The 15,932-nt window shown below is 36.1% G+C and overlaps 1 long non-coding RNA gene across 1 annotated transcript; it reads left to right on the top strand.

Annotated features, from left to right (window-relative positions):
* The first annotated feature begins 3,105 nt into the window (after positions 1-3,105).
* Positions 3,106-15,932, top strand: LOC140136574 (uncharacterized). The gene is made up of 3 exons (XR_011856691.1): positions 3,106-3,191; positions 11,792-11,877; positions 13,382-15,932. It is a non-coding gene; the product is annotated as an uncharacterized lncRNA (long non-coding RNA).

The raw sequence follows: 15,932 nt of genomic DNA, 5'->3' as shown, positions 1-15,932 counted from the left end.
TTGATATTGGTTTATTCTTTCTTGCGTTGTTTTAATCTGTAGTAATATGCTTAAATGAAAAGGTGTTCGGGATTACCCCACTCTCCCTTATAGTGTCCTCTTCATTTACTTACGTCATTCAGCCTGTACCAACATAATTTCTCTTTTTTAGGAGAAATACGAATAAAAAAAATTGCAACGAGTGTCAACTTGTAGGCCTAATGTATAATTTATCCTCTTCGAATGGAATTACAATAGATATGCCCTTTAATTGAATAAAAATGGGGAACGACCTTCAATTGAAAATATCACGAAATCCCTCACAAAACGAGTCACGAGTAAGTAAATAAGTGACATTCGCATTTGTACTAACCAGCAACGATCAAAAACACATGTAGGCCTATATGATAAGCTATGATACAAAGTGATACAAAATGCAATTACTGTATCCTAAGGGATATTATTAGTTATCCCCTGTTTGTTCATGCAATACGAAAAATATCACTGGTTTTGAGGTCGTATCACACGAGGCCGTAGGCCGAGTGTGATACGACCTCAAACCAGTGATATTTTTCGTATTGCATGAACAGACAGGAGGTAACGAATTATCATTCAGTAGACATGAATATTGAATAAAAAATAATACAAAAAGACCACACTTACCAATCTTCTATAGCTCGAATGTTCCATATTTGAAATTTTGATGATGTATTGTCACGGTAGGCTATTTCACTTCCAACATGTCCAAAACGTTCAAAGTTTTTCTCGTAGTTCTGTCAATTCAATAACTATATCAGCTAACTCTTGAACTCCAAATACAACTTGCAACAGGCTGCAACAGCAGCAAACGTTAACGGCTAATTGTCTCAACATCAAATTCCAATTTAAACACGAACGTATGTACAGTTTCAGTCACTTTCTGAAGTCAAATTACTGCTGATTCTGCGGGTGCACATTGATTACAACGTTGTGTATTGTACATCCACTGAACATAGGCATACCACGCTGCCGCGGCGATATATAGCGACTCAAATGCTGCTGCATTAGAACCTGCTCATTCCTTTCTGAGTTACCGGTACGTGCATGAATGGTAAGTTGTGACTCTTCAACATGTTCAAACTCAAAGTTAGGATCATATTGTTGGTCTCGTAGGTAAGGACCAAGATCAATGTCAATTGGCTGCAATCCGGGCTGCAATTGAGCAACAGCATGGCCATGTACAGGCACAGTTGATGACTGTTGTAGACCTATACCAGGGCTAGGCCTAGGCGATACATAAGCCGGTGGATAATCCGAGGGTAACAATTGTTCTTGCGTAGGTCTACTTTGAAGCCCATCAGTCATGTCATTAGTAAACACATCTAGGCCCAAGTCAAGTAGATCCTGCGCATTGACAGTTTGTATTGGATAAGTGGCTGGAGGCCTTGAACAAGTTGAAGGTGCTTTTGTATGATCACGCTGGCCTACGCTTGTAGCAGTCGAACTAGGCCTAGGCTTACTGGGTACACTGGGTCTATCTTGTATGCTAGGCTTTGGCTTATCTCCATTCATGACACTTTCACTCAGCGTTTTACCCATGTGTATCTTCTCGTCTTCAGTCACTCGTTGATATATTGCCAAACTACTTACAGACCTGTGACCTGTTACTTCTTTTATCTGTGATGGTGCAAACGCCTTTCTGGTGAGAATACTCGGTGCAGTGACTCGTATTGAATGGTTTGTATACACTCGTGAAAGGTGATGCTTTGTGCTCAAATCCTTCATAAATCTTCCCAACACAGTAATTCCAATAGGGCAATTATAGTACCAGATATCAGTTGCGTTTACTGCGCTGGTCTTAGGCCTAGCCCAAAGGGCATCACATGCCGGATGAAGATGCTGCATGTACAAAAGGAATGATGTCACCGGGCACTTGCTGTCACCTTTCTTTTCAGGCATTATTCCTGTGTGGCTTTCTCGACACCCTCCCTGATGATTCTTTGTAAGTTCATCAGTAGCGTTGTAAAATCACCTGTTTTGGGGTCTGTATTCAGAGCAAAAGTTGATTTACTCATTTTGTGCATGTTTTCAGAACCACGCCTACAAAAGTAGAACCGTATATCAAACTGCACTTTTTCTTGCAGCGCTACTGGATCGTTACAGTTGAATTGTGAATACAGTTTTTGCAGATCATGCTGATTTATTTCTGGGTAATGTTCAACGTTTCCTTTCCCTTCATCTTTAAGTTCACGCAAAGCACCTTTAAACGCCTCGGTGGATGAACGAAACTCCTTGTCTTTCACTATGTCGTATGTTTTGCAGTGCGGTGGAGCATGGATATACCTGTTGAGGCTGTGCCTGAGATTGTCCAGAGTACTGGCCTTGTACTTGTTGCCTTTGAGATCGCGAGCACCATACCAAAATCCTTGTAAATATTGATCCAGTTTCTCAACGTTGAAGCTTTCAAAGTCAGAGCTGGCCTGACCTTCATCTACTTCTAACAAGTATGCCCGAAATGCCCGTGACGCCTTTTCATTTGCTCGTTTTGTATTGGTGGGGATGCTGGTTTCAAGCTTAGCTTCAAGTTCTTCTTTAGAGAATTTTACAAATCGAGCCATGATTGCAGACAACACACGAAATCTTGACGAAACCGGTGAAACAAAACAGCAGCACACGGAGAGTAAACAACATCGTAAATACCGTCTCTTTCACATACCCAACCAATACGCTGCACAGTAAAAAGCGCATAATACAGAATACGCGCATATCACGATGATAAAGAGCTGTATGATACAACTATATATTATACAGCAAAAAAACAAACCTGAGCAATACGAAATTATATTATTTGACTATTGACCAATGAAATGTCGCTATTCATGTCTACTGAATGATAAAGCCTAAAACACATGATATGAAAGCTTTTTAGTAGCTTTCAGTAGACTGCACTAGTGACGAAATGGTAATGCAACATTAAAACACCCTATATGCCATAATGTCAGGCTACAGAAAAAATCAAAGTGCAAAGGTGACTAATCATTTATGTGCAACAATCTATGTTGGCAATGAATGCTCGCTTTGCGTTGTGTGGAAGTGCAGTGCGGCAATGCTCTATGATTACGAAATAATTAATTACAACGTATATGTCGTTCATGTATGGCTGATCCTGCCTGAACTATATACATGTACAACAGCCAGCTACCAACATAATCTTCTTCATGATGGATACTAATGTAAGTATGCCAGTTTATATTGAGTACAGAACAACTCTGGAACATCTCTGGATACATTGGAAGCTATTTGATGTTAATGTCGGATGACACTAAATTCACGGTTTTTCTATTAGCAACGCAACATGATGCAGTCATGTCTACAGTAGAATTCAATTCGACCTTTGCAGGACTTAAACCCCTTTAAAAGCTATTAAACCAAGATAACACTCATTGAAACAGCTCAACTGATTAAATCATATCTTCTCTGGTTAAATGGTCAATTCCAGCGAAAGCGGGACAAAATTCTCTCTATGTTAACTTTCCACTTTAAAATGTCATTAATAAAGGAAATCACGTTATTGATGGAGCATATCATGTCACGTCCAATGTGCTCTCTTTGTGCATATAGGTCTTTACTAGCAAGTCATACCAGGGGACAAGTTATGATGGCTTAAATGAATTGGCGTTACCCACGAATCCAAAGATAAAGCACCATATATGTCATTGAATGTCCTTCAATCAAAATGAAATTATTACCGTTAGAAAGACGTTTGTGGACTCTAGAGGCCATTAAGTCAATTTGGCTAATAATTTTGTTACCCGCGTATCAAAAATAAAATGATCGTTCTGAAAAATGTTAAGTGAATATGCCATAAATGACTATATCATGAAACGAAGTTTCGTTCTATAATTCTGAGGTCCAAGTGATTATTTTATGCAAATACGTTTTACCCATAAAATTCCATAAAATCAAATTTGACGTTACCCACGTATCAACTGTTACCCACGAGTCCAGCAAATATAATTGCCATAACTTGAATTAACATTTAATGATTTTGGACACTGAATTTAGTTTGACAAGCGCTTAAAATTGTAAATCGTAAAAATACGTTCACCGCTTTAAAAAGAATCTACGACGGTTTAAACTTTTGTTACCCACGAATCCCGAATAGATGCTAACCTTGAAAAACAAGGAGATTGTTTATTTTAAGTTTAAATCAGCACATATTCAAGCCATGGGTATGCTATAATTTTTACAGTACTTACAGTTTATGCACCTAAGAAACGCAAACCCCAAACGGTACTATAGTACTTATAGCTTTACCCACGAATTTGGCGTTACCCACGAATCCAAGGATTTACTCGTAAATTATATGTTTCTTATGCATCTTAACATTTTGAAAACATGCGAAATAGGTTCCAAAACAGTCCTGTTTAATAGCGTCCTCTTGAAGGTATACTGAATCTGTATCATGAAGTTTTGATTGTTTATCTTAAATTACCATTTTTTGGGTAAATGCAATTGGTTAGAGAAACGGGAATCATTGAAACACAATGGAGGAATAACTGCATGATGGTTTCCAACCTTCTGTAATATTTTCTATTTTGCCGCTTACCAATACATACCTTCAAATATGTGTTACCCACGAAAATTTTGGTTACCCACGAATCCCTACTTAAATTATAGTTAACAATGTATTGATAGTGTTTTAGTACATAGGAACTGTCAAACACGATTTAATAGAATATTGCTGCATGAAAATATGTAATGATTTTACTAAAATAATAATATAAAACTGTTTGCTCTGTCTATTTGAATTTGGCAATTTCATTATTCTCAACATTTTTATACCCAAAATGCCACAATGATCCATTCTAAATATTCCATGTAGTTTGTATTTTGATTAAAATTCATTTTAGTGCCATTGCAGCCTGAATTATTGACATACGGAAAAGTATTTTTTATTTTTATTAAAAAATTTAATAGGAATTGCTATTTTCCAGACGCTGTTACCCACGAATCCATCCGAGATCCTCATCCTGCGACGAGATACAAAATCTAACTTTATATTTATATGAAGCATTTATTCTAATCTTTCGAAATAATACAGTAATGTTAAATGACAGCCACTTTGGAAAGAGTTCGAAGAATTGACACAATCTTAACTGTACACCTGGTTCTTTCTTAAAATTTGTAATAACCAAAATATTTCTTTGTAGATATATGTAATAAAATTCTATTTTACGTCTTCACCGATTTCTAGTGTATATAAGTCACACATAAAATATTGAAAGATATTAAAGAAAGTGAAATTTTATGGCGTACAACAGGTGAAAAAGGCTTGAATTCGTGGGTAACATGCATATGCGCATTTAACACTTTATTTGGTCTAGCAAGAAAAGTCATTTTTCAATCCGATGGCACTTCCACCTGATGATTCACTAGATATGATCGTCTCACTTGATAAGTCTAGAATTGAAAAGGAAAACATTTTCAAAATGGCCCCCAGAGAGAATTTTGTCCCGCTTTGGCTGGAATTGACCAAATACACACATCATAATGTTTCTGCTTTTACACGTACAATGGAGCAATGCGCTGGGATTATCCTTTCAGTTGGGTGAACGATTATAAAGCGAACGCTAGAGAACAATTGTGTGTGGGCTTTGTTTACGAAATGAGACAATACGTGCTTATTGTTAACCAGCGTTCTTGAAAATGAGAAACATGGTGGTTTGCAGACTTAACACGGTTTGGAAATAATTTCTTCATATTTTTGGTGTTATCTGTCGTTTACATATCCTTCCTAAAACACCAAAGTGCGAATATTTCCAAACATCTAAATTAGCTAAAAATTTAGGACATGTTACAAAACTATATTGTCTAGAATTTTAGAAGAGTACTTTTAATATTGGCCGGTTATTTTTCACACAGCGACGTTAACTAGGCAATGTACTATTACCTATAACATTAACTAAAACACCAAAGTGCGAATATTGCCAAACATCTAAATTAGCTAAAAATTTAGGACATTGTTACAAAACTATATTTTCTAGAACTTTAGAAGAGTACTTTTAATATTGGCCGGTTATTTTTCACACAGCGACGTTAACTAGGCATATCCCCATACTTTTTACGTAGGCTATTTGTAGAGGTCACGCGTCAATGGGAAAGAGCACTGTGTATTATGTATAGGAAAACGGACAGTAACTGGAGTATGTGAACCTATGACGAATTAGCGACTCTTACCTATTTGAGAAAGTAAAAACGGGCTGTGCGAAGGTCAACTGATATGGTCCCATCAGACAGCAGTGATTTGTGTTTCAAAGAAAGTCTACTATTCAGCAATTTTAGGCTATTTAAATAAAGGCACTTAATTTTTGCAACCTTGTAATATTATTGTAAGAGCTTGCGTTGATAATCTTTTTTCCGCCGGTAAATACTTACAAAATTTAGTTCTTGAAAACGAACGAAAAATTCAGAATCTCCCAATGTGTAATGAATTTGCCTTAAACATTGTCTGAAAAGTTCCTGCTAGCATTGTAACACATCTACTGATCACTTGGTAGCATATAGGTCACGTAGGCAATACATTAAGTTCTTTTTTTATGATTTTGATTTAAACTTTTGATCCAAACACAAACACATGACGGGTGCCGGTTCAAATTTGCATGAGTCTACGAGTCTATTCAGGACAAAGGTCAAAAGATCACGACCTGATACAGTCACTCACTAGCTGATGAAAGATGGAGTACAATCTGAAAAATTCCTTGTGTTTGGATCAAAATCACAATTTATACCAACACAGATGAACTTCCTTTAGCATGTTTAGTGATATCAAAATAGGAATTGATGTCAACAATACAAAATGCGTGACAGTTATAAGATGTGAAATACAAACATACTGCAGTTACTGTTCATTTTCCTATACACAATACACAGTGCTCTCACCATTGACGCGTGACCTCTACAAACAGTGTATGTTATAGGTATAGGGCATTGCCTAGTTAACGTCACTGTGTGAAAAATAACCGACCAATATATTTTGTACTCTCTGAAATTCTAGAAAATATAGTTTTGTAACATGTCCTAAATTTTTAGCTAATTTAGATGTTTGGAAATTTTCGCACTTGTGGTGATTTAGTAAGGAAGGGCACGCATGACCTGCAAAATTCCCTGTGTAAATCAAATGCAACTTTTAGTGACTATCACTCACTTGTGGACCGCTCTCTTCCGAAGGCCATTAAAGCTAAACCACTTGACGGATATTTTTGTACTTGATGTCAATCAACAATAATGTATATATTACATGTAGGCTAAAACTGAGTAGGTGGGGCATCTGAAAATGTTCGTACACCCCTGATATGTAAGTGACAAATGACAGCAAAAACAACTCCCATATCTGTCCATAACTTTGGTCAGTGGAGCGAGCCAGGGATTTCAAGTGGGTGATTATTGATTGGCAAGTGCCATATTTGGGCATAAGTACAGTCCAACATTCAATGTGGTGGATGGGCTAGATTTTATCGATTGATTTTGCTAGAGTAATTTCCTGTTAACCAGGTTTAAGTACTGCAAAGGTCGAATCATGTTTGCTGTGCAGAATAACTTCACTATGATAGTATTTGAGTCACGAAAACCTTTAATACATGACCTTCCATCATGGTGCCATATTAGTTTGTTTGTTCGTATTCGTGTCCTTGTTTGAAAAAATATCAATCTGCGCTAATCAGACATATTGGTATTTGGCTCCAGGCATTTATTATTGATTTTATAAGTAGATTAAGAAAAACACACAATATTGACTACGGTTTCACAATATTATGCACCAATAAACCAAAAATCTGACTACGTTACATGTTGGCTTATGACGTGTTCGGGAAATCACGTGAGCCAGTATTTTAAGATTCAAGGCTGTTTTACAAAGTAAATATTTATCATAGTTGATTAATATACCTTTTGAATACAGATAAACGGCATTTGTTGTATTTTATCTGATTCAATAATGTTTATTGTTGTTTAAAAAGACTTGTCTCATGCAGTTGGGGTATTGCGCTGAATTTAGCTTTCACCCCATATCAATGCACTTTAGACACTAAAAACTCATGTAATCTTCTTTATTTTAACACCTTATGGAAAGGCGATCATTAACAGCTATTTAAAAAATTTAATAGGAATTGCTATTTTCCAGACGCTGTTACCCACGAATCCATCCGAGATCCTCATCCTGCGACGAGATACAAAATCTAACTTTATATTTATATGAAGCATTTATTCTAATCTTTCGAAATAATACAGTAATGTTAAATGACAGCCACTTTGGAAAGAGTTCGAAGAATTGACACAATCTTAACTGTACACCTGGTTCTTTCTTAAAATTTGTAATAACCAAAATATTTCTTTGTAGATATATGTAATAAAATTCTATTTTACGTCTTCACCGATTTCTAGTGTATATAAGTCACACATAAAATATTGAAAGATATTAAAGAAAGTGAAATTTTATGGCGTACAACAGGTGAAAAAGGCTTGAATTCGTGGGTAACATGCATATGCGCATTTAACACTTTATTTGGTCTAGCAAGAAAAGTCATTTTTCAATCCGATGGCACCTCCACCTGATGATTCACTAGATATGATCGTCTCACTTGATAAGTCTAGAATTGAAAAGGAAAACATTTTCAAAATGGCCCCCAGAGAGAATTTTGTCCCGCTTTGGCTGGAATTGACCAAATACACACATCATAATGTTTCTGCTTTTACACGTACAATGGAGCAATGCGCTGGGATTATCCTTTCAGTTGGGTGAACGATTATAAAGCGAACGCTAGAGAACAATTTGTGTGGGCTTTGTTTACGAAATGAGACAATACGTGCTTATTGTTAACCAGCGTTCTTGAAAATGAGAAACATGGTGGTTTGCAGACTTAACACGGTTTGGAAATAATTTCTTCATATTTTTGGTGTTATCTGTCGTTTACATATCCTTCCTAAAACACCAAAGTGCGAATATTTCCAAACATCTAAATTAGCTAAAAATTTAGGACATGTTACAAAACTATATTGTCTAGAATTTTAGAAGAGTACTTTTAATATTGGCCGGTTATTTTTCACACAGCGACGTTAACTAGGCAATGTACTATTACCTATAACATTAACTAAAACACCAAAGTGCGAATATTGCCAAACATCTAAATTAGCTAAAAATTTAGGACATTGTTACAAAACTATATTTTCTAGAACTTTAGAAGAGTACTTTTAATATTGGCCGGTTATTTTTCACACAGCGACGTTAACTAGGCATATCCCCATACTTTTTACGTAGGCTATTTGTAGAGGTCACGCGTCAATGGGAAAGAGCACTGTGTATTATGTATAGGAAAACGGACAGTAACTGGAGTATGTGAACCTATGACGAATTAGCGACTCTTACCTATTTGAGAAAGTAAAAACGGGCTGTGCGAAGGTCAACTGATATGGTCCCATCAGACAGCAGTGATTTGTGTTTCAAAGAAAGTCTACTATTCAGCAATTTTAGGCTATTTAAATAAAGGCACTTAATTTTTTGCAACCTTGTAATATTATTGTAAGAGCTTGCGTTGATAATCTTTTTTCCGCCGGTAAATACTTACAAAATTTAGTTCTTGAAAACGAACGAAAAATTCAGAATCTCCCAATGTGTAATGAATTTGCCTTAAACATTGTCTGAAAAGTTCCTGCTAGCATTGTAACACATCTACTGATCACTTGGTAGCATATAGGTCACGTAGGCAATACATTAAGTTCTTTTTATGATTTTGATTTAAACTTTTGATCCAAACACAAACACAAGACGGGGGCCGGTTCAAAATGTCAGGAGTCTACGAGTCTATTCAGGACAAAGGTCAAAAAGATCACGACCTGATACAGTCACTCACTAGCTGATGAAAGATGGAGTACAATCTGAAAAATTCCTTGTGTTTGGATCAAAATCACAATTTATACCAACACAGATGAACTTCCTTTAGCATGTTTAGTGATATCAAAATAGGAATTGATGTCAACAATACAAAATGCGTGACAGTTATAAGATGTGAAATACAAACATACTGCAGTTACTGTTCATTTTCCTATACACAATACACAGTGCTCTCACCATTGACGCGTGACCTCTACAAACAGTGTATGTTATAGGTATAGGGCATTGCCTAGTTAACGTCACTGTGTGAAAAATAACCGACCAATATATTTTGTACTCTCTGAAATTCTAGAAAATATAGTTTTGTAACATGTCCTAAATTTTTAGCTAATTTAGATGTTTGGAAATTTTCGCACTTGTGGTGATTTAGTAAGGAAGGGCACGCATGACCTGCAAAATTCCCTGTGTAAATCAAATGCAACTTTTAGTGACTATCACTCACTTGTGGACCGCTCTCTTCCGAAGGCCATTAAAGCTAAACCACTTGACGGATATTTTTGTACTTGATGTCAATCAACAATAATGTATATATTACATGTAGGCTAAAACTGAGTAGGTGGGGCATCTGAAAATGTTCGTACACCCCTGATATGTAAGTGACAAATGACAGCAAAAACAACTCCCATATCTGTCCATAACTTTGGTCAGTGGAGCGAGCCAGGGATTTCAAGTGGGTGATTATTGATTGGCAAGTGCCATATTTGGGCATAAGTACAGTCCAACATTCAATGTGGTGGATGGGCTAGATTTTATCGATTGATTTTGCTAGAGTAATTTCCTGTTAACCAGGTTTAAGTACTGCAAAGGTCGAATCATGTTTGCTGTGCAGAATAACTTCACTATGATAGTATTTGAGTCACGAAAACCTTTAATACATGACCTTCCATCATGGTGCCATATTAGTTTGTTTGTTCGTATTCGTGTCCTTGTTTGAAAAAATATCAATCTGCGCTAATCAGACATATTGGTATTTGGCTCCAGGCATTTATTATTGATTTTATAAGTAGATTAAGAAAAACACACAATATTGACTACGGTTTCACAATATTATGCACCAATAAACCAAAAAATCTGACTACGTTACATGTTGGCTTATGACGTGTTCGGGAAATCACGTGAGCCAGTATTTTAAGATTCAAGGCTGTTTTACAAAGTAAATATTTATCATAGTTGATTAATATACCTTTTGAATACAGATAAACGGCATTTGTTGTATTTTATCTGATTCAATAATGTTTATTGTTGTTTAAAAGACTTGTCTCATGCAGTTGGGGTATTGCGCTGAATTTAGCTTTCACCCCATATCAATGCACTTTAGACACTAAAAACTCATGTAATCTTCTTTATTTTAACACCTTATGGAAAGGCGATCATTAACAGCTATTTAACTGCGCATTTACCACGGGATTTTAACCCAAAATATAATATTAGTATAATTATTATAAAGATACAACATACATCCAAAGTATTCTCCGAGTCTAGCTCTGTCTGCAGACGAAGGTCTCGGGATCATTTTGATAACAACATGCTATTTTAGTAACAATTGGACACATGCTCTTGAGGATGTCCAGATTTATTCTTTGGTATCCGCCCGCTTGTCGAAGGCTCGCTATGTCGAAAAGAAAGTTCGCTGCATTGTGTTGTTAGGCAATTTTGGAGGCAACTTTCAAGGAGGAAAAAAAGTTGACGAAAATGGTCAAAATGGGCTATAAAAAAGGCTTTAAAATCTTAAATATCAGGGGGTAAGAGGGGCAGCTTGAGCCCTTGTCTCTATGGCTACGCCACTGGCTGTAATGTTTAACAAATATTTCATCTTTAATGAAAATACAAACAATGTAAAGCGCTTTTTAATGTCTATTATTCTTTGTATTATTATTTTTTCAGCATCCATGGCGAATAATTGTAATCTTTTTTCTAATATCGATCTTTGGTTCTGTTTTGTACGTGGGACTATACGTTGAAGTGGAACGGTAAGTTTGTTTTTTTTCAAAATCAAGTTTTAATCTTTTTAAAGGTTTAAAAACTCTTTGAATACTTCAATCAGTCATGAACGATAAAAGTACAGATTTTAATTATCATGAGACATATTTTGAAATGGCAAAATGTATCACAAATAAATTTGAGGGGGGGGGGGGGGGTTCGAGTCTGTAACCAGTCGATCCGGAAGGACACACTCGTGGATCCTGATGGGACAATGCCCAAGCCTTTATGATGAAAAAACAACCCAAGAACTTAAGTGAATAATTGTAGCCCTAGCTTCGAGAAAGCAGAAATTTTGGATTCTTATTCTACTAATTAATTACTGTAAAAACTCGACTTACTATCGAGCGCTTTTAAAACATGTAAACATGAAGTGCCCCATCCACAAAAGCGTAAAGGGTTTTGAGCAAATCATCGATAAACATAGTTATATACGAACAAGTAAACCTACAAATTTGTTTCTCAACAACCCTACACAGTAAAAAATATTTTAAACAACTGTTTAAAAATTTTAAACAACACTGTTTACGCCGGTCACTCTAACAACTTCTGTTTAAAGTTTAAACAACCTTGGTTTGTTTAAACTTTAAACATCCAATTGTTTAAAATTTTAAACAAGTTTTTAAACAACAGTTTTTAAACATCTGGGTTGTTTAACTTTAGTTGTTTAAATGTACACAGTTGTTTAAAGTATTTTAAACAACAAATGTTTAAAACAAACAGTTGTTTAAAGCTGTTTATGGCTATTGTTTAAAACAATTGTTTAAAACATACATAGTTGTTTAAACTTGTTGTTTAAAAGTTTTAAACATTTTTGTTTGTTGAAATCAATTTACTTGGGAGAATGGGCAAGAAGAACTGACTGTAAGACATGCACATCAGCCCCATGCATCTGTGCATGAGCAGTGTGAATGTGATACATTCAGAGGTAAGTGTTTGGTTTAAATATTACGGTTTGATGTGGTTAAGCTTACACTCACACTGTACTTGTCACGGCTGCATACTACTGCACAGCTTGCATCATTTAGCATGTACAACACACAACTGTGTGTTCATAAAATACTCTATCACATCAAACAATATTTAAACCAAACACTTACCTCTGAATGTATCAATTAGGTCAGGGGCATTTCCCACTTTTGGAGCAAGTCAATCACATAATCATCCGCCGTGATGAATCCAACCCTGATTTCAAGGAAGGAAACCCCTCATTTTCAAAATTTGATATTTTTTAAACAACGTTGTTTAAAATTTCCTTTTTTGGTATTATTCATGAATTAAACACACACTCTTTAAAATTCAAGGACTGTCTTTTAAACAATGTTGTTCAAAGTTTGAACAACATCGTTTTAAACAGTGACATTTTAAACAGTGTTTTTGCTGTGTACTAGCTCAGTTTTTGGTACAATTTCATGTTTTCAAAAGCGCTCGATAGTAAGCACATATGCTAACTATCGAGTTTTTACGGTAAGGTGACTATTTCACTCATTTCAGGGAAAAGCCTAACGGAAATTTGCGGCGTGATGAACGCAAACCAGTATTGATGTCATCTCCACCATCCAAACAATGTCAACCAGAAGACCATCTGGTGTTTCTCAAGACCCACAAAACCGGAAGCACAACTCTACAAAATATTATCCATATGTACGGCTATTATCGAAACCTTTCTTTCGTGTTCCAGGCGATATTTGAAACTGGTCACATAGGATACCATGATATAGATAAACACGATCTTCTACCACCGTTGTCTGTATCCCCAAAAGATTACAAAAATTACAGAGATTATGATATTTTTGCGACACATGCGCAATACAATAGATCGGCACTAGATTCTCTGATGAGGAAAAACAGCAAGTATATATCGATTTTACGCGATCCAGTTACGCAATTTGAATCTGCGTTTGTTTTCTTTGGGTACTACGAAAAATGAATGGTACAAATACAGAATCTAAAATAGACAAATGGTTAGAAAATCCGGAAAAATATCGCCACGTGGCACACTTCAAAGCATGGCGGTATGCTAATAACAATCAGATATTTGATTTGGGATTGCCGATGGAGGATTTCAGAAATGACACAAAAGTAGAAGAGCACATCAAAACAATTGAACAAGAATTTGATGTTATACTCCTGATGGAATACTTCGATGAATCTTTGTTGTTATTAAAGAAACTGATGTGTTGGAATTTTGATGATATTCTATATATCAAACAAAACGCTAGGTTAAACGGATCTTCGCAACTATCAGAACCAGTAAAAGACAAAATACGAAAGTGGAATGTAGCCGATGTAAAACTATATAACTATTTCAATCAAACATTTTGGGGAAAAGTCTCTGAATATGGACCAAGTTTCTGGAGTGATCTGATGTTTTTTCGGGCACAACTAGCGAGGATTTATCAAACGTGCGTAGCGAGCACAAAATCACAGAAGGTACTGTTTCGCGAAGTGGTTTCCCGCGTAAAGTACGTAGTATCAGTGAATAGCACGCATGATTATTGTTCTTTGGTAGCAGATCGTCTAATAGTCTACCAAAGACTTAGAAAGAAGCAATCTGGATCTGACTGATCTGAGACTAAAATCATCATGTTATTTCAGTCTCAGGACTGATCATGAAGATTTATATGGCGATTCTTATTTTGCATTAAGGGAACACATTTTCTAGAACTGATCTAACTATGAATATAGGCTTGTCCACTGTTTGATCTGTTCAGGACCTGTACTGTATAACGATGTAAGAAGCTGGGTGATTGCTGAGCTTTGCCTGTGATGTTCTTCATACGTAGTTCCAGTCAAGATAATTATACTCAACACCAAGGTGTTTTAAGCTGATGTAGATTCATATTGTAGATTCATAAAACATGTGCAGCGAATACAAAATCAAAGCAGTGGTTTCCCGCTTAAATACGTAGTATCAGCAAATAGCACGGATGATAATTGTTCTTTGGTAGCAGATCGTCTAATTGTCTACCAAAGACTTAGAAAGAGGCAATCTGGATCTGACACTAAAAATCATCAGGTATTTCTGTCTCAGGACAGTCTTTATATCCGAAATATCAGATCGATAAGTCGAAACGCATAGTCGGACAGACAAACACATTGAGACCGCTCATTCTTTTTTATGTATATTAGATGGGGAAACAAACCGTAAATAGTCCTATATCCCAATGATCATTTAAGTCATTTCCCGAATGGTTTCGCTAGTTAACCCTACATTTGTCGCGCCGATGAGCAGTGACGATTTTCGCTGACATTGTATGAATCGATGTGACGTATGTAGGGTTGAACCGCAAAGGCTTTCGGGATTTCGGGATCCTTTACAAACAAACCGAAACTATCACTGGGCCACTACACACGAGAGTGGGATCCGCATTGAATCGTATCAATTTGTTCTCCCGGGATGAGAATCTATTATAACCCTAGAACTACGGGGAGGGGGTGTACCAACCCCCTTAAGATTTTTTATCCGTCATAAAAAAACACATTAATGCGTTAATGCCCAAACGACCTAAGCTAATCGTAGATCCATCCGTTGCGTTCATTTTAGTGATAATTTTTTTATTACCCAGCACCTTACCCGGGGGGTTGGACCGGCCATCAAAGATGAACATGGGGGACGCCCACCATTGGTTTCTACAGTTAAGTCAATGATTTTCATTTCGTTCTTGTAAAAGCTGAATTTACTTTAAAGTCAAATGTACGATCTTATAATATGAATTTGGTTAATTTTTTTCAAACCTGATTTTTTTGCATATTTGTAATGTTTACACATGTCACAACTTCTTGCACCTAAATGGAATCAGCCAAATTTGTTGTGTTTGTAGGTAAACAGAGCAAAGTTCGACATAAAGTCGTAATTCAAGAAATTATGACTTTATGTCTGCCCATAGAACTGCGTGTTAAACGGCCAAAATAACAAGCAGTGTTTCTTTCACGTTACCTCGTTATTTCAGCTCAAAATGGACAGAAACCATTCCCGATCATTATTACTAGTAATATTTCAGCATTTTGAGTATATAATGAAAAATTAAAAATTTGAAGGAAA

This window comes from Amphiura filiformis, chromosome 16, assembly GCF_039555335.1.
Source record: "Amphiura filiformis chromosome 16, Afil_fr2py, whole genome shotgun sequence".
Lineage (NCBI taxonomy): Eukaryota > Metazoa > Echinodermata > Ophiuroidea > Amphilepidida > Amphiuridae > Amphiura > Amphiura filiformis.
The sequence above is the reverse complement of the archived record's forward strand: the minus strand, read 5'-3'. Positions and strand labels throughout refer to the sequence as shown.